We start from the raw sequence: 24,505 nt of genomic DNA, 5'->3' as shown, positions 1-24,505 counted from the left end.
TACAGTTCATAACGGTTTCAGTCCACAATCAGCTGGCTCCAAGTCAGACTGATACGTGGTGGAAGGGTGTCATAGAGGAGAAAGCATTCATGGCACCCACATGGTAGCAGAAGCAGAAAGAGACTTTAACGGCATCTCTCTGCCCGTTTTATCTTCTTCAGAGTACCTAGGATGGGTAGCACTCAGGCCCTTAATCCTAGTGCCCTCGGTCCTAACCCCACCATGAATCAATCACACACTCTAGATTTAGCCACCACATGAGGCTTTGGGGGCGCATCTCGACCCAAACCATAACATTCTGCCCCTGGACACCCAAGACTCATGCAAATTCCTTTATACAAAATTGTTTAGTCCGTCTCTAAGAGGTGCCAACGTCCTGACACTTTCAACATTGCTGAAAAGTCCGAGTCCCAAGTCTCCTCTGAGATAGAAGGCAAACGTAGCTGTGAGCCCCTGTGCAAATGAAAAGAAAGTTAAACGCTTCCAACATTCAATGGCACAAGATAAACAATTTCCATCCCAAAAGGTACAAACACAAGGATACAAAGGAATGGGACCAATGCAAGTCCAAAACCCAGCAGGGCAAACATTAAATCCCACAATTCCACTTCCAGCATCCCTGGCAATCTGTGGCAAGTTATTAACTTCAGAGGCCTTGGGGGGCTCTGCCCCTACCACACATCTGGTGGTTGTAGCTCCCATGGTTTCTCTCTTGGGCTGGCTCTGCTCCCTCCTTGCAGTTTTTCTCAAACAATCCATGCTCCTGACTTCTCCAAACTTCTGGGGTCTCCACAGCACCGTTGGCTTCACACTCACAGCTTCACACACCGCCCCCTCAGGGACACTGCCTGGCCTCCCAGGCCTCTTCTGGAACCTGGGTGGGAGCCTCCTGACCCCACAGCTCTTGCATTCTGCATGCACCTAAAACCAGTGGCACGTGGATGATGCCACGGTCTGCTGACAGCTGGAGCAGTAGTAGCCAGTCCTCCCTCTCTCTTGGCTCTCGGGGTCAACTGCCTAGATTGCTGAGCTCTCTGAATCCAATTTTGAGGAACAAATTCTCTAGGCTACCACCATTCCAGAACATGGTGCTCTGGGGCTCTCTTCTCAAAGAAAAGTCCCTCACTTTTGTAATTTTGAGGCTGCAAAGGGGGGGGGGGGTTCTGCTGCTTCTTGTGATGTCCTCAGGCCATCTTTTCTATTCTCCTGTTCCTTCTCAGCAATCAAGATCTCCCCTGCTCTAGCATTGCAGTCCACAGCTTTACTGGAGCTTCCTTTCTGGCCAAACTAAAAAGGCTGTAAATCATTCTGCTGGGCTTTTTGCTCTTGATTCTCAAAATAGGTCAGGCTAAAAGCCCCCAAGAGCAGCCATGCCACAGCCTCATCATTAGACTGCCTTGAAATTTCTTCTGTGAGATTAGTCTGCCACCCCTAATCTCAGTCTCAGGCTAAGTCTCTGGACATGAGCAAAATGCCTGGAAACCTTCTGCCAAAGTATAACATACATTGTCTGGAGTCCAGCAGCCAAAGCAGTCCTTCTTCCCAGAAGAAACCTCCTGAGCCTGGTCTTTACTGGCTTTCTGGTCTTCTGAATTCTGACCAGAATCTCCCATACAGAACAGCCTAAGGTATTTCAGCTCTACTTCTTCAGCTGGCATTTCTGAACCTTTCCTAACTCTTCTCCTTACCACAAGAGTTCCAAACACTCTTGAGTCACATGGCCAGGTAATGTCACGGCAATGACCCCACTTCTGGTGTGAAATTTCTGTGTTAGTTATTTTTCTCTCGTTACTGAGATAAAATACCCAGCACCCAAAGTTGAAGGGGGAAACAGTATATTTGGCTTGCAGTTCATAGAGGTTTCAGTTCATAATCAGCTGGCTCCAAGGCAGAGTGGAACATGGTGGATGGAGATTGCAGAGGAGAAACAGTTCATGGCACCCACACGATAGCAGAAGCAGCAAGAGACCTTAACAGGATCTTGCTGTTCCTTTTATCTTACTCTGATTACCTAGGACAGGTAGCACTCACACCATTAATCCTAGTGCCCTCGGGCCTAGCCCCACTATAAATCAATCTCACACCCTAGATTCAGTCATCCACCGTATGAAGCTCTGGGACCGTATGATCCAAACCATAACAATCTTTATCCTAACTACCATTAGTTTTTGACACATGAAATGGAGGTAGTCATATCTTTATATAGTTTTTTTTATTCTTTAAATTTTTGAGACAGTAGGCAAGAAGTACTGTCTAGAACTGTGTGGCAGTACAGTAAGTCCCCAACTTATAAATGATTCTGTTCCAGGAGAATGTTCATAAGTCGAATTTGTTCATAAGTACAACAAAGTGAGTCTTGTACACCTTTGACATAAATATACAATGTATAGCATAAAAAAACCCAAACTCAATACACAAAAATACTATAAATAAACTATTTTTCTTTTATAGTTACCTTAAAATGGTGGTACGGTACAGTACAACTGGCTTCTAGGAGATTGCGTGGAGTGAACTGACAAGAAGATAGTTATTAAGAGGAGGGATGGCAGGGCAGAGTCATCTATGATGAGGAAAGGAGAGCTACTCTCTAGCACTGGATCATTTTTCCAAGAGGGTAGACAACATCAGATGTGAGTGAGATTCCATCTTTCCCTCCATATCCTATTGCTGATGATCCTTCAGCTCCACCCTCTCCCACCTACCCTCCCTCCTCTAGTTAGTAACTATAGTACTGTACAGTGAGCACTCGGCAACACAACTACGATAATGTCTGGCAGACAGGTGAGCTACTTCCTCGATTTGTTTGCATCTACGAATGTTCGTAGAGAAAGGTCTGTTCATATCTGCTCAAGTTTGCAACTTGAATGTCCCTAAGCTGGGGACTTACTGTAAAAATGTTATGGCGGAAGCTTTGGGTACCCATGAATCGCTGTAAATTGTTCTTTGGGTTTGGGAGATGATGATGACAGTAATGCTTTTGGTAGCATTTGCTGAGTGCTGACCAGGAGCCAAGTATATGCTAATGATAGGCTTGATATTTTAAAATCTAATTTAATCTTTGGAAACCAGTGATAGGGACTGGAGCTTTTATTATTCATATAGTACACATGAGGAAAGTGAAGCTGGAGAGTTTTGGGAAACTGTTTCAATGATTGGACCACACACTAATATCAGGGGCTGTCCTCTTAATTAAATTCTTCTATGTTTACTGGACTCTCCAGTTTATAAAAAGTTCTTAGCCTTTTATCTTACTACACATTTTTCAGAGGATGATGTTTGGCATTTTGAAAAGAAATATTCATGACCAAAAACCACATAAGTATTTATCATCCAAACATTTACAGAAAGGAATCATTTCAGTAAGCCATCAATGCATTCTAGATGATGTTAGGTCATGTGTGATCATGGATCATGCTAGAATCCCAGGCCAACTCCTCCTGGATCACACTGACAAATACATAGGTCCATGCCACATGGCAGGAAGGTGGTCTTGTTTAGATGACAGGAAGTCAAAGCTGGACTGAAGCCAGGCAATGTACAGGCAACATCAGCTCTTTGACAATGTTTTGTGAGAATTAATGTAATCCAATAGCATTTGCGTGTGAGGGAAGAAGTAACGAGAACAGGCTAGGTCAAACTTTGGCTCCATGTTTAGAAATATGTCTGGGTCTTTAGAGGGGACGCTCGTGCCAGTCTCATGGTGCTCATCCGTTTGAGGCTGTGCATGTGAGCTAGCGGGAAAGATGCCACCGTAGGCCAGCAGAGGGAGACTGAACTTAAGTCCTACAGATCTCCAGTGTAACTATCACATGGCAGTATTTGCTACTCCATAGTCTTTTGGTGTTTATAGCTAAACCAAACCAGGGCAAAGTAGCTTTAATACACAGGTGCAGCTGTGTTGTTGCTCTTTTTCTCTTCCCTCCCTCGCTCCATTCCTTCTTTTCTTTTCTCCCTTTACATATTAATTTTTCTTTATATATTTATTTTTCAAAATCACAGAAAGATCCCAAACTTCGGGACCACATAGACTTCTGTTCACATCAGGCTCAGATATTTATGAGCAACTTACTTTGTTTCTTTGAGTATGTTTTCTTATTTTCAAAACATGGAAACTCTCAACCATGTCATCAAGCCACCAAAGAACAGAAGAATAGGACAGTTTCTGGTACATACACAGTTGCTTAATTTATAATTCTTATTTCAGCTTTTCTTAAAGAAAGGACTTTATTGATAAGAAATCTAAAGTTGATAGTAAACCATTTCTTTCAAATGAGTATGATTTTGGTAAATATTTACTGAGTGTCCACTGAGTGTCAATGCTAGAAAAACAGAAATTGAAAGGAACATAGTCATGGAGCAACTTGGATTGATACACGGTGTACAAAGTGAAGTGTGAACCCAAGAATGGCACCGAATTTTACTTGATAGATCAGGGGTGCCCCCCTTGGTGTGAATTATGCAGAATGAGCTGGGAGTAGCAGGAGAATGGGAAGATGATGAAGATAAGAGAGAAGAGCCATCAGATGCCTCATGTGTGCAGGGAACTGTGGGGGCTGGAGAAGAACATTATTGCCATGACTGGTGAGGAGGATAAGACAGAAGTAAGAGAAACAAGACATGTTACAATAGCTCCTTCATGGCTTGGTGCTCCTCTACACGACCTTGGGCATGACATCGCTAATATGAACACAGTATGTGAACACTATGAGGACCTTGGCTGGGACTGCTTCATCTGGCTAGAACTGGTGTGGGGTGAGATACGGTCAAAGCTACATTCAGTGTTCATGTGCCTACATCACCAGGAAAATGCTACATCCACAGCAAAACACTGACTGTGCTGATAAATGAGGAGGCAGCGCTCAGTGATGGACCCTTAGCCACACAGGAGGACATGGAGGATGAAGATAGCTTTCTTCAGAGAGAAATGAGCAGAATATGTATGAAGTTGAATGTGGGGTTTGAGACACACAGGTTTGCAGGAAATGGGAACTGGCACCTGGCAAGAAGGCCAAAGAGTGCCCATAGCCTTTGCGGTGGGCACAATGTTGCTCAGTACGTCAAGTTTCCTTACCCCAACTTGCATGTCTAGCTTTCAATGTAACATTGCAACACGGGGATCAGCTCTTCTTGATGCTAAAGTGTCAACTATGGAGGCCTGGGACTTACCACAAGCAAATGGGCTAAAAGTAGACTCATTAGAACCTAAACTCCCAGAAGTAGGAGAGCTGGGCCATATGATAGATTTTAGTTTTCTGAGAAACCTCATACTAATTTACATTCCTACCAGGTGTATGAGAACGTACTTTTCTCAACAGACTCACCAATATTGGTTATTTTTGGCATCTCTGATAGTAGCCATTCTAACTGGGGTGAGATTATATCTCTTTGTAGTTTTGATCTGCATTCTTTTGATGGCTAATGATGTTGAACATTTTTTTCATAAATTTTTTGGTAATTTGAATTTAATTCACAAGAATCTATTATCTATACCTATTTCTATATCTATGAATAACAGAAGGAGCTTTAAGTCCCCAAAGTATGAGCAGATAGGAATGTTAATTACCTTGATTTGATTACTGTATATTGTACACATGTTCAATCATCATTATACTATAGCCAATAAAAAAGAACAATTGAAATAAAAATTCTTGATTTTAAAAAAGGGAAAAAATATCCTACATTCCTGCCTGTGGGAGTCCAAAGATGAAGCAAAACCAGTTCTACCACCCCATCCACCACCCTTGAGGAGAGGGGGAAGAGTCCTGTTAGTGGCACTGTAGGGAATGCAGGATTTGTGCAGAGAGTTTTTCCCTTTTCCTTTCTCTGACCAACACCAAAAATGGAAGAGGGCCTTGAGAGAATCTTTAGTAATGTGGGTCAGGGTTAGATATGCCTGCAAGAAGGTAGTACTTGAATTCCATTATCTAACTGGATGTCTGCTTAGGCAGCACATGCTTATCTGTTCCTAGGAGAGAAGAGAGCTGGGAAGATCTGGCACGTTGAGGAGAGCATGAGGGAGGAATACTACACTCCCATTCATTTTGTGTCAAGGATAGAGGGTGTTTCTATGAGTCATGTGGCCTGCAATCAAGGAAGGCAACTGAGCTTGCACCGTCTTGAGTCCTCAAAGGACTGTCAGGAGGACAAGGAGTACCTGGCAGCAAGAAGCTGTGGGATGGGCCTCAGAAACTGGGTTGGAACTGGGCAATAGGAAAGGTCTCACCTGAAACCCACACAGGGTTCCAAGTGAGTCAGCTTTTGGAAACCTGCCTCTCAGCATTAAGCACCAGTCAATGTTGGTAAGAGACATACCTACTGTCAACTGAATGAAGGTTAGAGCAGCAGAGATGTCCTCATTTATCTTAGTCCTGCCCTCTCCAAGGAGTTAGACTTGGAGGAGTAGAGAGAGGAAGCATCTACTAGTCCATCGCCACTTTGAGCAGCTAAAACCCTAGTTCAATCCTGCATTTGTGATGGGGAGAAATATAACTCCCAACCTGCTAGGTGTCAGATGTGTTGAGTTCAATGTGTCCCTTGAAATTGAAGAATAAATTTCAAAGGACAATGGAGTTTAAGAGTAGGAAGGTTTATTGAGAGACAGCTCCTGAGAGACTGGAGGGGTCCAGAGTGGGTGGCCACTGAGGCTCTTTGTTAGGGGTAATTTATACAGCAAAGTCACAGTGTGGGTACAATGTGGGTCCAACTGTAATCAATCTATAGGATGACAAGTATAGCTGCTTAGCTAATACTGATCCAATAGGGAAGTGGGTTACATAGCAAGGGTACATGGAAAGAACAAAAGCATTTTCAGGAAGGGATGGGTCCGATGCTTCCTCTGGTCACCCCCTGGGTGGCTGATGCCTATCTGGACTTCCCAGATCAGATGGTGCGAATTAGAGTGTCATTCCAAGTTACTGCTTATGCCTTAGGGAGGTATGTAGGCCTGGCTATTGCATCTTTATCTCAAGGCCTGGCCTTCTTCCAATGAGCCTCTAGCCACATTTCTGATGTCTTTATTTTTCCATGACTTTCTCGAGAGCCCCATCACTCTCTGACTGTATATTAATTTCTATCTAACCTAGTGGCTTGTAATATTTGGAGTTGGAGATTTGAATGCTTGCAAGAAGAAAGGATAAATGTCCAGAGGGTTTTTTATTCGTGCACAGGTAATGGTGACAAGAGATGAGAGACTGAAAATGGAGTTGCTGAGTCACACCCAGAGTACCATTTATATTATACAGATGGGGGTACTGCAGGGTTGGGAGAGGGAGAAATCATGTATAATTAAATTTTTAAACAGTCATTTTTCTTTGAACCTCTTTGTCCTTGAACAACTCTGGATTATCCAATCTGACAGATCAACAGCTCAAAATAGGCAGAGGCATCGGCCTCTGTGACATTAGGATGTGTGCCACTGGATGCTAAACTGCAAAATGGGTAAGAGAAAAGAGGAAATGATTGTGGCTATTTTTGTCTAAAGTCTAAAAATGTGTTAACAGCTACAGGAAGTCAGCAACTAATATCAAACATCGCATCCATGTAAAATGTCAAAGATAAAAGAAATGTCTAAAATACTAAATTCAAAGTTCAACACAGAGACCCTAGTGATGACATAAAAAAGATACTAGACCCCTTTGTAGCTGCTGAGAAGTTTCTTAAGCTAGTCCTTATACCGTAAGTAAGGCATTTCATTTGTTATTCTTATTTTGAGAATCAAATGAGACACTGAATAACACTAAATGTTCTACAAATCCAGCAGCTTTCGACTTTTTTCTCTTTACTCTCTCATTTCAAAACAAATATGTTAATATCATCCCCAAACAAATACTTGAATATCCTTCCAAGTAAGTAATGAGTAATGTGTGGGAGTGGGGGAAAGAGAAAGATTAGGAAAAAAGGGATCAGCAATGACATGCAATGAGAAGCAAAGGAACTACTGGAACAAATAATGAAGCCTAGCTATGAGAGGAGTTTTGTAATTTACAGACATTGTTCATGTTTCTCTCCTGTAGAGTTAGAAGGAGAAAGGATGAAGAAGTGGGTCAGGAAAACATAAAACAGAGAAAGAGACTCAAAACATCCAGCGACGGATCTCTCTGGAATTTGAATAAAAGGCAAATAGAATAACTAGAATATAAACAGAAATAAGAACCAAGAACCAAGCAAAAATTATTCTCTCATGCTCTGTTGGTAAAAATAATGAACATCTAATTCTGTATTGTTACTTCCATAATCATTGTAAACAGAAGGCTTTTGTTTAGAAACAAAAGGTTTTTGAGGATTGGATATTTCCCTCTGGTTTTATGGTTCACTGACCACTGGTCAAGTGCATCCACATGACAAATCTTGAAGACAGACCTAGATTCTCCACACTCTTTGCCGTCTCCCTGTCTTTCATTGACTAGAGTTGACAAACAGAAATGATGCTGTGCATGTTATTGTTTTTTTATGCATATGAGTCCTCAGGCTTAGAACCACAAGATACCAGTACATTTTGTAACATAATCTTGGAAAGTTTGTTCTATTTTATTTCTCTGCTGCTTCCAGATTTTATTACACCCCCAACCCCAATCCCACACCCTCATAATAAATCAAAGTTCCAAAGAGCTGCTATTCCATGGACCTAATATCATTGCTAAGTTTATGCTTACTGGGAAAACCATGTTTTAGCATCCTTACCTTTATTCTCTGAAACTATAATCACTAGGTAATATCCTCAATTCGCTATGGCTGTGACCATGTTCTGCTGCAGGTCATCTTCACTACGACTTACTTTCCTACAGCTTCTTCTAAATATCTATGACTCTTTGCTACAGTGATGGGCTAATCCTAGGTTCCAAAATGGAATTCAAAGTCAGCCTTCAAGTTCCATGCCAAATGAAGAAATATTTAATTCTAGGATTGTTCCTGGGAGTAAATCTTCATTTTGATCATCTTGACTTTTCTCAAGGCTTCTGACAATGACAAGTGGACTGAAAAAGGATATTGAAAGATTCTTACTATATTTAAGAATAGATTGGATTAAACGTTTTTATCTAAACACTTCTGAAATGAAAGCAGTTGCATAACTTCCACATTTTAATTCATTACAATATTGAGTGTACTTTTCAGTACCATTAACTTTTTCTGTTAGTCTAAAATTTATATATACAAATCACTAATTTATTCTTTGAAGGATAGCATGTATCCACATCTCAAAGCTTCTTTCTCCTTTCAGATGGAAATACCTTCTCTGAAGTATTTGTTGAGTGCAGTGTAGGTTTTGCCTGAATTTTGGCCACAAAAATGTACCGAGACACCTTTTTTAAAAAATAGCAACTAATCCAACTGTTTGTATTCTTTGCTTCCACCTTGCTCAGATTGACTATAGTGTTTCCGCCTAGGCCACCACTTGACAAGTTATCTGATTCATAGATGAGGTCTGGATGCTGAAAGTTTGTAGTATCTTGCTCAAAAAGGAACACCCCAATAACGTGTTTACAAAAGTCTTGGAAGTAAATTCCCTTTGGCTTTTTTTTATAGTTTCAAGTGGAAGATACAGCAAAAAGCCAAAATGTGAGCAATTCTGTCCCAAGTCACTTGTTTTCTTTGTAGAGCGCAGATGGGGTCAAGAAACCACTGTACTGCAACTGAGTTGCTGAGCTTTGTAAACAAGGCCATTGTGAACCACAACTGAATATACAATGATTGACTTGAAGTCTTTAGAATTGGAAACTAACTATCAGGAAGTGGGCACATGTGGCAATAAAGTGGCTGACCAACCAAAAGTCACAGAACACAGCCTCCACCACCACTGTGGGACATTCCATTTAACACAGGATTTCTGACACAGGACTTACATAATTAGTTTCCACAGATGATGAACTACATTCTGCCTCATCATTTTAATTACTTATTCACTTTTGGCTGAGATATGTAAAGTGTCCATCAAAAAGAACACAAATCCTAAAGGTTGACAGAAGAGGGGGTACTTGTACCGTTTAATAACAAAAGCCATGGTTTTCCCTTTTATATAACAAAGCTTTGTCTGTTTATAAAAACTAGCTCTTTTTACAGCTGTATGTAGCACCAGATGTTCCTGCTGTGAGGTTTGGACATAGAAGGTCCCTCAAGGCCTCAGCTCAAGTTGTTTCCAGCACACCCAGCCCTCAATCTCTGGTTTTTTTTTTTTTATTATTTACACAGAACTATCCATTATTCTCACCACCATGCGACATGGAAGTCTGTATAATCCCCTAACGGTAAGAAAAAAATAAACTGAACAAGCTAGAGAGAAGGTAATGGAAATAAAGTAAAAAGCTGGTAAATCCAAAAGTAGGAAAGGAGGTAACCAAGGAAGCCTTTGGAAAACGAGAAAATTTTGGCACTTTGTGAGAATAATTGGCTGAAAAGTAGCAAAACAACAAAACAATCCTCCTCCCAACCCCTAACTGTTCATGCATTTTTTTCCTATTATGTAAAACATTAGGTTTGATGGGCTTTATCTTTTCATCAAAAATCTTACTTGCATTTTAAGGGAAAATAAGACAATGAAATATCCAGATCTCAGCTCTTGTGTCTTTACTGTTAGGTGGAATTACCCCAAATTTCTAATATTCTACTGTTTTTCAGATACAGAAAGGGCAATTTCATATTCTTTAACCTAGGGTAATTGTGAGCCACAAAGTTGAGTATAGAGCATGGAGAATTGTCACATTATGTCACAACCCACTTGTAACAGTTGATTATTACAGTGATTAACTTCTTTATGGAAAATACAATAAAGATGATGTAGTGGCCTGTGGACCAAATCTGGCCTTTTTAAAATAAGTCATCAGCTAAAAATGTTTTCTATATTTCTAAAGGGTTGTAAAATGCAAAAAAGTTGAATATGTAACTGAAATCATATATGGTCCTCAGAGCTTAAATATTTATCTGAACCTTTACAGAAAAAGTTTGTGACCAATAGAAGCCCTACCACACCCAGATTGCTACTGTATGTAACCCTTTGACCTTGCATGACCCTCCCTGGGTTAGCCAGTTCCTAGAGTTAGTGAAAACTTGCCATGAGCATGACTTTCAAATGAAAACTGATCAGTCTGTAGCCTCAACTACCTCTTTTGTGGAGTTTCCATGCTCCTACCCTAATTACCACAGGACCAAATACCAGGTAATTAGAGGCCTGCTGAAACTGGCCAATTCTGCTCACCATGTTTTACAATTCCCTCTCACAGAAACCACAGTAAAAGCTCTTGTCCTCATTTTCCTCCATTTCTCCTGCTGTTTGACCCTAGTGATTCCCCAATTCTCCCTGCATGCCCACCAACCAGTGGCATAGTATGTCCCCCTTCTCTCTGGATCTTTGAGTTTAAAACTTTCTTTTCAATGACAATTGCTTTTTAATCTATTGGCTTCACCATACTGATCTAAAGAATAATAAAAGTTTAAAAAGAAATAGGTGAATTGCACTCTAAAAAAAGAATGTGTTGAAACTGCAGCTCCTGATATTTATAAATATCAGCTTATTTGGAAATATATTCTTTAAAGATATAATTGGATTAAGATGTGGGCCCTATACCCAATGACAGGTATTCTTTTTTTTTTTAACCTCCCAAAAGCTGTGCCTATGAGTGCATGAGGCCTTCTGGAGGCTTTTTTTTTTTTTTTTAAATATTTGTATATATTTTATTGGTACATTTTAGGTATACAATATAATGACATTAATCATTGGAAATTTGCACCTTTACATAATCTCTCTTGGTTCTTATTTTTCCCCCTTCCCCTGCCCTCCCTTCAATCCCCCATCCCTCCCTATTTATAAAGACTTTGTTTCCATTTTTCCATTTGCTCATATTAATTCCATTCCCTTTTTGCTATTCCCTACCCCTCCCACTTCCCCTTCCCCTTTGCCCCTTTTCTTCCTATTTCACATTATCTATTGTACCTTTTAGTCCTTATTTACATTTTCAGTTTCTCGCACTAGAGAAACTATTCAATATTTACAAGTGTGTCCTATTTATTTCACTTAAGAGTATCGCCTCAGTGTGCATCCATTTAGCTATGTCTCTAATTTCTCATTTTTAATGGCTGAGTAGTACTCCATTTTATAAAAAAAACCACATTTTCTTTATCCAGTCTCCAGTTGATGGGCATTTGGGCTGCTTCCAAGTTTTAGCTATTACAAATTGTGCTGCTATGAACATGGGTGCATATATATCACTGTGGTATGATTCTTTTAATTCTTTGGGGAAGATACCCAGCAGGGGAATAGTGGGGTCAAATGGGACTTCCAGTCCTAGTTCTTTGAGGTATCTCCATACTGATTTCCACAGTGGTTGCACTAGTCTACACTCTCACCAGCAGTGGAGCAGGGTTCCTCTTTCCCCACACCCGCACCAGCATTTGTTATTGGTTGATTTCATGATAGCAGCCATTCTTTCTGGGATGAGGTGGAATCTCAGCATTATTTTTATTTGCATCTCTCGAATGACCAGTGATGTTGAACATTTTTTCATTATGTTTATTTGCTATTTCTACTTCTTTGTCTGAGAAATGTCTGTTCATTTCAGATGCCCATTTTTGGATGGTGTATTTAAATTTGGGAGGTCTGATTTTTTCAAGTTCTTTATAGATTCGAGATAGTAGACCTTTTTCTGAGGAACAGCAGCTGAAGATTTTTTCCACATTGTGGGTTGTCTCTTCACACTGCTGGTGGTTTCTCTTGCTGGGCAGAAGCCTTTTAATAAGAAGAGATCCCACTTGTTGATTGTTTGTGCTAGTTCACGGGCAACTGAGGTTTTGTTCATAAAATGTTATCCTACACCAATGTAACGACTGGTATTCTTATATGAGGAGGAGATACACAGGGTGAAGGCCACGTGAAGACTGAGGCAGATGGTGTAGTCAGCGTTTGTAAGAGAACAGATTTAATGCAGGACACAATTTTATAAGATGAGCTTACAATATTTGCCCACAGAGTCAAATGTGGAAGAATAGAGCTAAAAGGACTTGAGCCCACAAGCAATGTCCCCTAGAAGTCTGTATCGGGGGTAGAGGGATCCTGCACAAAAGACTGAAAGGTCTGCATCAGAAAGCCCAAGGTTCAGTGCTGGAGGCTTAGATAATCTGCACCAAAAGCCTGAAGGATCTGTGCCTGAAGACTGAGGGTTCTGCATTCCAGCTAGGAGACAATACTCAAGACAAAAGCGAAGACCAAGGCTCCTCAGGAAGAGAACAGCTGAAGCCTTTCCGAAGAAAATCAGCATGAAACCCTCCCCACCCTGTTCCCCTTTTACACCGTTCGGTCCCAACAACAATCCTCCTTAGGTGGGTCTTCCACACCCAGAACCACCCTGACTCAATTCAGCTGGGCATTCCCACTGAATTAGTTAATTAACCACCGCAGGAGATGCTGGAATGATGCAACCACAAGCCAAGAACACCAAGGCTCGCTGGGAGCCACTAGAAGCTAGGAAGAACTATAAAGGACTCTTCCTTAGAGACTCAGAGGGGCCAGGCTATGTCGATGCCTTGATTTTAGACATCTGGCCCCTGAGCGGCTAAGTTTGTGTGGTAATTCATGCAGTTTGAGGAACTTCACTATGGTAGCCCTGGGAAACCGATATACAGTGGACTCTCAAATTACTACCGGCCTGACATACAAACACCTTGGGTTAATTAGGTTAATGGAAGATTCATCTGCCTCAGGTAAACATCCAGATCTCAGCTGTATTGACTTACAAACAACTTGAGTTACAACCAGCCCTTGGGAGCCAATCGAATTCATAAATCAAGGATCCATTATATTGGGTATGTTACCTAACACCCTGCAAAAAGGAGCATTATGAGATGCCTCTGTTGAAAAGATTGTTGTGAGGATTATGTGGGCTGAGGCATCTAAAGAACATGACTTTTCAAACATTAAATAACTGTCATTTTCTTGCCACCTTATTGTGAGAATGTGTCAGTTTACCTTCCTGGGTCGACTGGACACAGAACAAACAGATTTTAATAAAAGATTGGGGAAAGAAGAACACACACACTCACATTTACACTTTTCACATTTTCCTTAATAAGTGTATAAACAAAAAGTCTTCTATTGAGGCCTAGAATAGTAAATGCAGCATAAATTCAAACCCAATCACTCTTCCTGCAGAGCCCTGATACTTAAATGCTGTGCCATAGGACAGGGTTAAATGCTGCCAAGGAATAGCAGGAAAACACCGAGCACTGGGAAATGTCAAGATGTGGATAGAATCTGAGAAGAGAAAATGAGGGGGTTTTGGACACTAACTCTCATGTGTAAGACTGGAGGAAATTATGTGAGCTGTTTTACAAAATAGTGGTAGGACGTTGGCTTTGCATTTCCAACCACTTGTTATGTTTGACCAGAAAAGGAAATAGAGTCATGCATAATAAGCTTCTTTGCTGAAAAATCATTAGTAATATTATTAAATTGCCTTTTTTTCTGTGAAATGTGTTGTTCTCTCTTATAAAAAATTGTTTTGTACATATAGTAATTTTTTAAGATGGTTAGGAATTAATTTATCAAACTTATTTCTTAGCATGTCTCTTTCTTTCATTGTAATTTTAACCCAACAGTTAAATTGAGCATCTCTATGTGTGGCAGCTCTGCAGGGCATTAAACAGAACCTTGACACTGACTATAACCCTATTCTCAAATATTCTCTTTTAAACTTTGCTTTAGGGAAAAAAGAACTCTAGCCAAATAGCAAGTGTGTATGAAAATTGAGGAAAAATTGGAGTTTCTTGTGTTAAAAGATAATTTTTAAAAAAGGTTATGATTATGATCCAGATAGATATAAAATAAGCACCTACCAAAGATTTTATTTCAAACATTAATTTAGGAGGAAACTAGTAAGATGTTGCCAGCAGCTCAAGGGAAAATCAAAGTAATATACATACAAAGGTAGATGAGAAATGATGGAATAAACTTACAAAAGGACGGTAAAGAGGTCTATCCAGAGTGTATTAATCACTTGTATTTCATCGAGTAAAACAGAAACTCATATTTATTTCTATAGATAGGAGTTATTTGTATTATTATCATCGTCACTTTTCTCCAATTTACAAAGCTAAGTGAGATGAAAGTTGTAACAATTCCATTTGAGTGAGTTAATTTGCAGTTTCTTTCGGCATTTGAACCACACAAAATTTCTTTGGCAACTAAGTATTCTAGCTGAAAGACACAAGTATGCAGAAATTGCCATCAAAATTTCCCAGGATGCTGTATAAAATAAGCTTACAGCAGAAATGATGGCTTAAAAAGAAAAATTTTTACATAAAATACATTTAGTTATAAGACAAGGTAGAAATCATTCAATATTATTTTCATGACTACAGTATTTGCCTACGTTTTTATTGCGTTAATATGATAAATATTACCGAATAGAGAAAAATTTTATTTTTTTATTTTATTAAATTAATTTTTTTTTGTATCAGGGATCGAACTCGGGACCTTCTGCTTGGGAGGCAGGTAGCAGAACCACTGAGCTAAATCCCCAGCCCGAGAAAAATTTTAATACTTAGCAGTGTATATTTTCTTATTCAACAAAATATTATTGAATATATTCATGTCCATCAATTATTCTTTGGGAAACAAGAATATACTTTCTAATCAGTTTTCAATTTTCATGGATTTGTTTTAAGAAACAGATATTTAGTTCACTGGGACATTTCAGCGGGGCGGGGGGACCTGTTTCCTATCACTGAGTCACTACAGGTATTGAAGTTCTTGCCATCTATAGTACTGAACTTAAGTGTCCCTTGACGGAATATATACCTTCTTAGGGCAACACCTATACCACCACCATTTTGGGTCAATACCCTGTCACTCACTGGCAGAACTGCTTAACCTCAAATGTGCTCCAGGAAAACAATACTGTATCCTTGGTGGAGAAAGAGACATGCCTTTCAATCCAAGACCTAGTACAAGACAAACCACATTGCTGAATAGAGTCTGTGGTAGCAGAAAATTGCCAGTGAGGTGTGCCAGCTTCTTAGATTTCAGAGTGATTTGTACCATTTTGTCACAGTGTATCAATCTTGTTTGGCCTGTGGGAAAGACGTTTGTGGCAAGGAGGGACAGTAGACTATTGCAGGCTGAACACAAGGGTTCCACTGCAGACTGTGATGGGAATAACAGTTATGGGGATGGCGGTGGCACATACCCTAGTTTGGTATACTGCCACAGATTTGGCCAGTGCCTTTTTAATTTCCCTGTGGGAGGAAGGTCAAGATCAGTTTTGCATTCAGGTGGGATGACTTGCAATGCATTTCTGTCTTTCCCTAGGAGCTCCTTTTCTCCTCAGTTCTCTGGCATCAATGGCTTAGATGGATTTGTAGCATGCCAGGGGAGATTAAATAGAAGGAATTTTCCATGGACATATTTATCAGTCAAAGGAAGTATAGTAGTAACCTCTTGGGTTACTGGAAACAGCACGTATCCCATCTGCATGTCCTCCTGGCTGTCTTAGAAAGCCATGGAAGGCAGCCACTTTCCAACTGAACCCTTCTCAACATATGATGTTTCCAGCTGTTCGACAGCTGTGTCGGAGGCACCAGCTCTGATGTCTTTGGAGCCTGCTAGCTGTTCGAGCTATTGATATTCTCCCCACCTTCACTCCCTACGCACACTGATTAAAGTCTGTGGCATTGAGAAATTGGTATTGAAGTATGTTGGGTTCTTAGAGTCTAGACTTGCAAGCTGCCCCAAATCTTGCTGCCCAATATACACCCTATGTTTTTTTTTAAAAAATATTAAAATAGTTCTTTCTTTTGTTGGTACATCTTAAAAAATATATAATGAATATATTCCTTCTGGGGAGTTGGTACATATACATATTGAATCTTAATCCTTTTTATTTCCCCTCCCTCTTCTTTCCCCCATCCCTACATCCCTTTCCCATCCCATCTCCACAAAGTCTACCTATTTTTTTTCTCTTTAAATTATTTATATTTTGAGTTTCTCATATAAGTGAAGCCATGAGATATTTAATCTTCTGTGTCTGATTTATTTCACTTAGCATTATGGCCTCAAGTTTCATTTATTCTCCTATTGATGACTCAAATTTGTCCTTCTTTATGGTAGAATAGTATTCCATTGTGTACATTTTCTTTACCCATTCATCTGTGGGTGGATATGTAGGCTGCTTATAAGATTTAGCTATTGTGACTTGTGCTGCTATAAACATGGGTATGCTATAAACATGGGTATGTAATACGATGTTTTTAACTCTTCTGGGAAGACATCCTGAAGAGGTATGGCTAGGTCAAATGAAATTTCTATATTTAGTTTTTTGAAGAAACTTCATCTTGATTTCTATAGTGTTGTACTAGTTTACACTCCCACCAACAATGTAGGTTTTTCTCCATAACCTTGCCAGCATTTGTTGTGTTTTGAGTTTTTGATGATAGCCATTCTTTATGGAGTAAGCTGGAATTCTCAATATCATTTTATTTTGCATATTTCTAATGGCCAGAGATGCTGAATATTTTTTCATGTACCTGTTGACTGTACTTCTTTTGAGAAGTGTCTATTCATTTCCATTACCCATTTTGATTGAATTTTTTATTTGGGCGGGGTCTAATTTTTTAAAAGTTCTTTATATATGCTAGATATTAGTCCTCTGAGGACCAATATATACCCTTTGATTACAAGCTTCTCACTGCTATTGGGATGTGGTGGAGATGGACCCTCTTGCTACCAAAGCACAGGCCCTATTTCACTTGAGTTCCTATTAACTGTACAATAGAATTGGGCAAATTCAGCAGAGTTTTATCATAAAAAAAAAGTGGTATTGTCAGGCCTGAATCCTAAAGGGGATCGTCAACTCCCCACACAAGTGACCACCCTGCCAGAGGGAACAGAGTAATCAGAAGAGAATACACTGGCTCCTAGCCTAGCTACCTGCAGGCTGTAGCTTAAAGAGATTTCAGATGAAAGTGTGGCCTAATTTCTGATGGCTCTGTGCAACTAAAAGGTAATGGAGTCTATTGGCTTCTGTGATCAGCTGAACAGTGGATGGTCTCCTCTTAATTGAAACTGGACTTGGATGAACACAAACTGGATGAATTTATCCACTGGGCTGAATTGTGCATGGTGGTAATATCTGTGCAAGCCATCTTGTCTGAAATTCCTTACTATATCTGTAGGGATTCATGGGATATGGCAAATAGTTTAGCCACTGGTTAGGAGACTGACAGCTATAATTACACGGAAGAGGTAAATTTGTGTCACTCTTTTAGATGCTTACAGCAAGGGATCTTTCAAGTGAATTCAGGAATGGAATTTTCCAGATGAGAAACCTTACATCAACAAAGCAGTCAGGGAATTCTACCTCAAATGTAAGAATGGGCTAAACCTTTGAAGGTGAAGAAGGCAAAGAAGTGGTGGAGTCTTGCAATTTTTACCAAAAGTCCAAGCAACACAATGCATGGGAAATTAGCACATACTGGCAGCAGCATTGAGTTTGGTTGGGTTTGGAAGACACTGATCATATTGGACCTTGATGTCACTGCTGTAGTTTCTGCTCATATCTTAAGCAGCTGACCCTCACTCTGAATACGGAACTGCCATCCCTATGCACAATCTCCTCCGTGTGTTTGGGCACCCTATCAGGCTCCAGTCAAACCAGGGTGTTTCTCTTTTGCAAAACACACAACAATGGGCATAATCCCATGGTATATGCTGAGTGCTTTCTGCCCTATGCTATTCACAAATCAATGGAGCCATTAGCACTGACATGGAAGAGTAAACAGTTAAAGAAGGGGCATTAAGAAGGACCATTGGCAAGTGGCTATTTTTGCCAGTTTGGATGTTCAATACTGCACTCTAGTGAAAGGGAAACCCCTACTATGTATGTTGGAAAATGCTGAGCTTAGAGCAGGTGGGAAACCAGAAGTCTGCCTGATTAGGCTACAACCCCAAAATCCAATTTTATCATCTGGAACTACTTCTTTTCATTTTCCTCTCTGGAACGCTCTTCTCCAGGGTTGTTTGTGGATCTTCAAACACCAGTAGCATCTAGTACAGCCCCCTAACTCTGAAGCCCTAGAAGATTCAGTGGACAAGGACTGTAAGCACCTACTTCTAATGGTTGGTATTGTTATGTTCTTCCTTGGATGTGGGGGAATCCAGGATTCATAGCTGGATCTTCTTGCTTAGGATTTGTGTGCAGATTTGAGGCTAATATTTTGTGGTTTTCTTCTGTCTAGGATTAATTTCAGCCCACAAAGTTCAGCCTTGAACCTTGACTTCTGTGTCCTGAATTTAGGAAGCCTGCTATTTTCTGCTTAGGCTCTATTCTTAGCATTGGGAAGTATCAGAAATTTCCCTGGGTAGGAAAGCTGAGCAAATATGGAACTTGTCTAGTGTATGACCCTTTTTGCAAAGGTCAGTTCCACCCAATTTTTGCTTCCTCTGTTATTCTCCTCTGCCATTGAATGCCACCTTCCCCAAGTGTTTTTTTTTTTTTGTACCAGGCATTGAACTCAGGTCCTTGCACTTGTGAGGCAGACAGCAGAACCACTGAGCTAAATCCCCAGCCCCTCCAAGTTTTATAATCAGGAGTGTCAATCTGACACAAACACATTTTGTTATGATCAGAACTGATACTTGCTGATAAGGACTCAAATTGTACATTCCCCTTGAAGGAGTAAGACAAGACTTTAAAATTTAGCCTGATAAATTGTTTTCTGACTCGTACAAATAAGTGACATTGACATATTTTGTGGTCGAATAGCTTCAGATAAAAGTGTTGCTGCTACTTTAAATATGTATGAAAATTTAGAAAGCACATGGCTTAGGAACTTCTGATTATTTTGGTAGTAAAGAACACTTTGAGGGGAGCAACCTGTCCCCAGTGTGGAGAATAAATGTATTTGTAGGATACAATGTTGACACTTAAAAACATCTTCCAATCTGCAGGCATTACACTTTTACAATACTCATTCTGCTGGAATTCGTTTCTAGCCAGTGGCTTCTAAGAACCTTGGGGCAGATTCTCAGAAATCTAAGATATTCAATGCCACCCAAGTGGCTGGAAATGGAAAGCACACATCTGATTATTAGTGCAGGGATACTGAATATGAAGCTTTTACAACCACTCTGTAGGTGGAAGTCCATAGGTATTTTTAAAACCAGAGCAAACGGTAGCATCATTTGAAAAATGAGCTTGGAAAAATAGAGGATAAGAGAAATGTATACTTTATGCCCACTCCAGAAGTGCAGTGAAGTAGCTGGGAAAGAATGACTCTTGTAAAAGATTTTTGGACACTATCTTAATGACTTCAGGCTTCAAGGGATTTTAGTGGTTGTTAAATTGTTTTTGATTTTGAAAAATTGGCAAAAGAATCTCACGTGTCCTTTCTGGGAAAGTTGGAGATACTTTACAATGTTCTAAAGAGAGTTGCAAACAAAGCCTTTTTGTTGATAAAAATAACAGGTCAGGGCTTTTTTTTTTTCATTCTTTCTTTTGTAGGTAAGAATAGCTACTGGCAAAGGAGGCAATAAAACAAGACTCTAAGCCAAGACTTGAACCACCGTTATGTGGTTAGTTGATTTTTTTAACATTTGGCATTAATGATAGTTCTTTCAGTAATGATCGACAGTGCCCCACATAAGAACTGAATTAAAATTCTGTTATATTTAGACTGTGAGAATTGTTTTACTCTAGGCCAAATGATATTCATATTCTACCATCTGTATCTTGAAAGCATGGAAGGTTCAAAGCATAGAAACAAGATTTAACGTTTACTTGGTTGCTATATAGAAAATAGGGAAAGCTCTTTCTTGCATCTTTTGATATTCCTAGGTTTAAAGGTATTCTTGGTTGACTTGAAATGCTTTCGAATGAAGAAGAAAATTTATCTATTGAGGAGCTCTTATCTCTCCAAACATTTTTCTGGGGTTTGGGACAAAATGGAAGATTTAATATATTGTTCCAAATTTTTGGGAATCTAACATCTAAATTTACAGTTGTAAGAACTTCTTCTCTGGACTTCACTTGGAATATTCTCTGGATGTTGGAAAGGAAAGTCTTAATTTCACTATTATTTCCTTGCCAAATCCATGGTGGTCCTTTCTCCATTTTTGGCTGCCTCTCCTCATTGCTCCTCCAATGATTTCTCTGCCAAATCTATTCTCTATCCTATTCTTTTCTTGTGATACATTTTCAAAATGTGCTGATCCACTAAGAAGAACTGGGTGTAAGTTATTGGATGGGTGGGGGGTTGGGAGAGAATGTAGAGGTGACTAGGAGATGTGGTGATTTGGGTAGCAATAGGACAGCAGATGGAGGTACCATACTCTGGAATATCGTACAGAAAGACACATGAGGGAAAGGCTAGAGAGGGAGGCAGGCAGTTGCCAAGAGATAACATCGCCTACTTTGCAACTTCTCTGAAGACCCTACTCATCATTCACCAAAGACACTGGCGTTCCTCTCATTACCTTCTCTTCTACTCCAATCCTGACATCCTCTTGGGTGTCCTCCTCGGCCCCGCAGTATCTACATGGATGACCCCCAAAATGTCATGGCTTCCCAGTTTCCAGACCTGGGCTCTTAGAATTTCCTTCTCCTTTATACTTCTTCAACTACCCATTCCCTCAAGTGCATTTTGGAATCGCGTCACCATTCACAACCATTTCACATGCAAAATGAATAATTCAAGCCTCTTCTCTGACTATAGGCCCCTCTGCTTTCAGATTGTTGTTCTATCCCCGCCAAAACCATATTTGATCATTTCACAATGTCCAGGATTCTAATCCTCAGTTTTCTCCCAATCTGTTTGTTCTCCACTTCTTTCACTTCCATTGTGAAATAGCTCAATACGTACTCCTTACTTTTTGTCCTGTTTTTTTTCTCACCCACGGATAAAACCAAAGATGAAGATAAACCAAACCATCTCTAATTGCATGCCTGCCTTTAAGTTGCCAAGGAACGCATGAGAAAGTCACACAAGAAGCAAAGTAATCCCAGAAAAATTTAAATATTCCACTCTATCAGACTGTTGCACATTTAAAATCATTCATCCCACTCTGACATTCTCCCCAAATTACTTCTTTTTTTAAAAACAGTGTTCATGGTGGGTAACTCCTGTATAAATTAGAGAATACAACAGGTGTATTTATGTAAAGAATACTGATTCAATAAACATGCATGTGCCCACCAGTCCTTATAAGATATAGAAAACCGACACCCTGACTGTTCAAATATTCTCCACTTTCCTCCAACATTTGACCTCCTCATGACACACAAGCACAGTAAATGTCACCAAGAGGTAGCTCACGTATTGCAATCTCCAAACACATTAGTCGGACACCGTAAGTATATATCTTCTTTTCCTTCCTTTAGTTTTAACAGACATGTCCATTTTGTTTAGATCACATTACAAGTTATTCTTTCTTTCTCTTAGATTGTATGTGTGGTCACGTTTTCTTATTTTTGAAAGGCCTTTTATTGAACTAATGCGCTCTTCTCCTAGCATCCCATTTCTTGCTTTCTTCTCACAAGCCAATTTTTCAAGTGTTGTCAGAACTTGCTATCTTAAATTTTCTCACCTATTGTTCTTTTCTTAATCCACACTGGTTTGGCATCTGCCCCCGTAACTTCAAAGAGCTCTTGTTAGGTCTCCCAGTAGCCTCCATGTGGCTTAACCCAGTAAAACACTTCAGTCTTGTATTTCTGGGTTTGAGTAGAAGAGATTCTAATATGTGTTTTGCCTATCATTTTCAAGGAAGCTTTTCTTCTGCACCAGAATTTTTGCTGTATCTGTAATATATTTTGGATAAAGGCCTTCCTCCATTGGGTGGGTGACTGTAGGGATCCTTGGACTATTCAAGTCCCGTGTACCTTGTGTGTTCTTCCTTACATGGCAAGGCCAAGCTTAATGAGTGACCACTCTGCAGAGCTCTGTGGGGCTCCTGAGCACCATTACTCTGCTGCTTGCAATTTGCTCCCTGGTGTTCTTGTCACTCTTTGCTGGTATCTTTTGGGGTGTCTATTGGGTGATGGTGCAATTGACCATGAAACCTCATGAATGAATCTTGAGATAGCTGAGTCAGTTAGCTGACTTTTAAAAATTTTCTCTTGAGCTTTTCAGTCACTTAGCATCATCCCCCAATGCCTGCACTCACCCTTGCAAAGCTCTTCTGTGGCCACCTCTCTCCACTGTGCTCAGTGGGAAAACCTTGACAGGATTCCCATCATTTCAATCCAAAGCTAATTCAGTTTTCCAAACTTGATCTTTGTGTCTAGCCCCTGTTATTTCCTTGGAGCCATCTGAGACTTGAAAAGAGAAATGTGTTTTCTTCTTTGCATGTGCTAAATTATTGACTTTGTATCACTTGAGTCGGTTTGAAGCCTTCTGCTTTTTGTTGTCCAGAGGTCATTTCTAATCTGTTATTTGGCCTTCTCCTCTTATTTTCCAGCAATGGTGCAGAGGCTTTGCACATTTTTATATTTTCATATTTCTGTACTATGGAAAAGGATGAAAAGCTAAACACTTTTTCAATTTGTCATCTTCTTATTTTCTTTCTCACTGTTTTCATATTCCCCGATGGCAGAACGCGCCAGAACATGTTTTCTTGTTCTCGAAACAAAACTTTTGAAAAGATAATTTTAAGACAAATAGGGTGATATTTTTGTTCAGCTGCCCTGTGCCTAATGAGAGGGACATACATTTGAAATTTCTAATTTTCACGTTGCCAGGGTGGCATTCATTTATCACTTCCATGCAGCATTCCAGAAATGAAATATTACCAAGAGGGCTTGACTCCTCTGCTAACTCTGGCTAATATTAACTTGAGATTTTTTTCAAGAGCAACAGAAAGTCAACAATTTAATAAGAAACACCACAAATACCTAATCTGTTGAGAGTGAGGGCAATCCTAAATTCTCACATTAACAGAGAGATGAACAAAATATTGATTCTAGCTACAGGGATCAAAGCAAAGCGAGCCACTTTGTTTTAAACTGATTCTGAAATTTAGGGATCCGGACAAGATGAAGCTACTCTTGATTGTGTGTCAAGTCAGGCAAGTATCAGAGGCCAAGTAGTTCACTGATTTCTTACAAGATTGAGACAGTATTTAACCATAACTGATTTCTGAGCCTAACAAGAAAACCACAAAATCTTACATACTGCATATTTCTCCTCCTCCTCTTAAGCAACTACACTAATCATAACCAAGATGTCATATGCAGCTGGATTAAAAATTTAATAGCAAATATGGATTGTTGATTAAGGGAATACTAGGTATTATTTACATAATAAAGTATCAGGTAGGATTAACTCAGTGATACAAAGGAGAGAGAATAAATTAATGAGAAAATTCATAAAAATCAGGATTTATTGTGTTATAATAATTGAAGTAATTATATGTTATTAGAGGCAATTTGTGAGGCAAAAATTAGAGATAAAACTTAAGAATTGCCGGATATGGCAGTAAAATGATTTTATTTATCAAATTTATCAAGGCATGCTTTGCTAAATTTTTTTTTAT

At 39.7% G+C, this 24,505-nt stretch overlaps 1 long non-coding RNA gene across 1 annotated transcript in view; it reads left to right on the top strand.

The window, feature by feature from the left end:
• Positions 1-24,505, top strand: part of LOC110346818 (uncharacterized) — a 55,398-nt gene that overhangs the window by 13,772 nt on the left and 17,121 nt on the right. The window lies entirely within an intron of this gene.

Source organism: Heterocephalus glaber, unplaced genomic scaffold, assembly GCF_053883595.1.
Source record: "Heterocephalus glaber isolate CG9 unplaced genomic scaffold, H.glaber_assembly_v1.0 deba00000937, whole genome shotgun sequence".
Classification (NCBI taxonomy): Eukaryota; Metazoa; Chordata; class Mammalia; order Rodentia; family Bathyergidae; genus Heterocephalus; species Heterocephalus glaber.
This window is presented reverse-complemented; position numbering and strand designations above follow the sequence as displayed.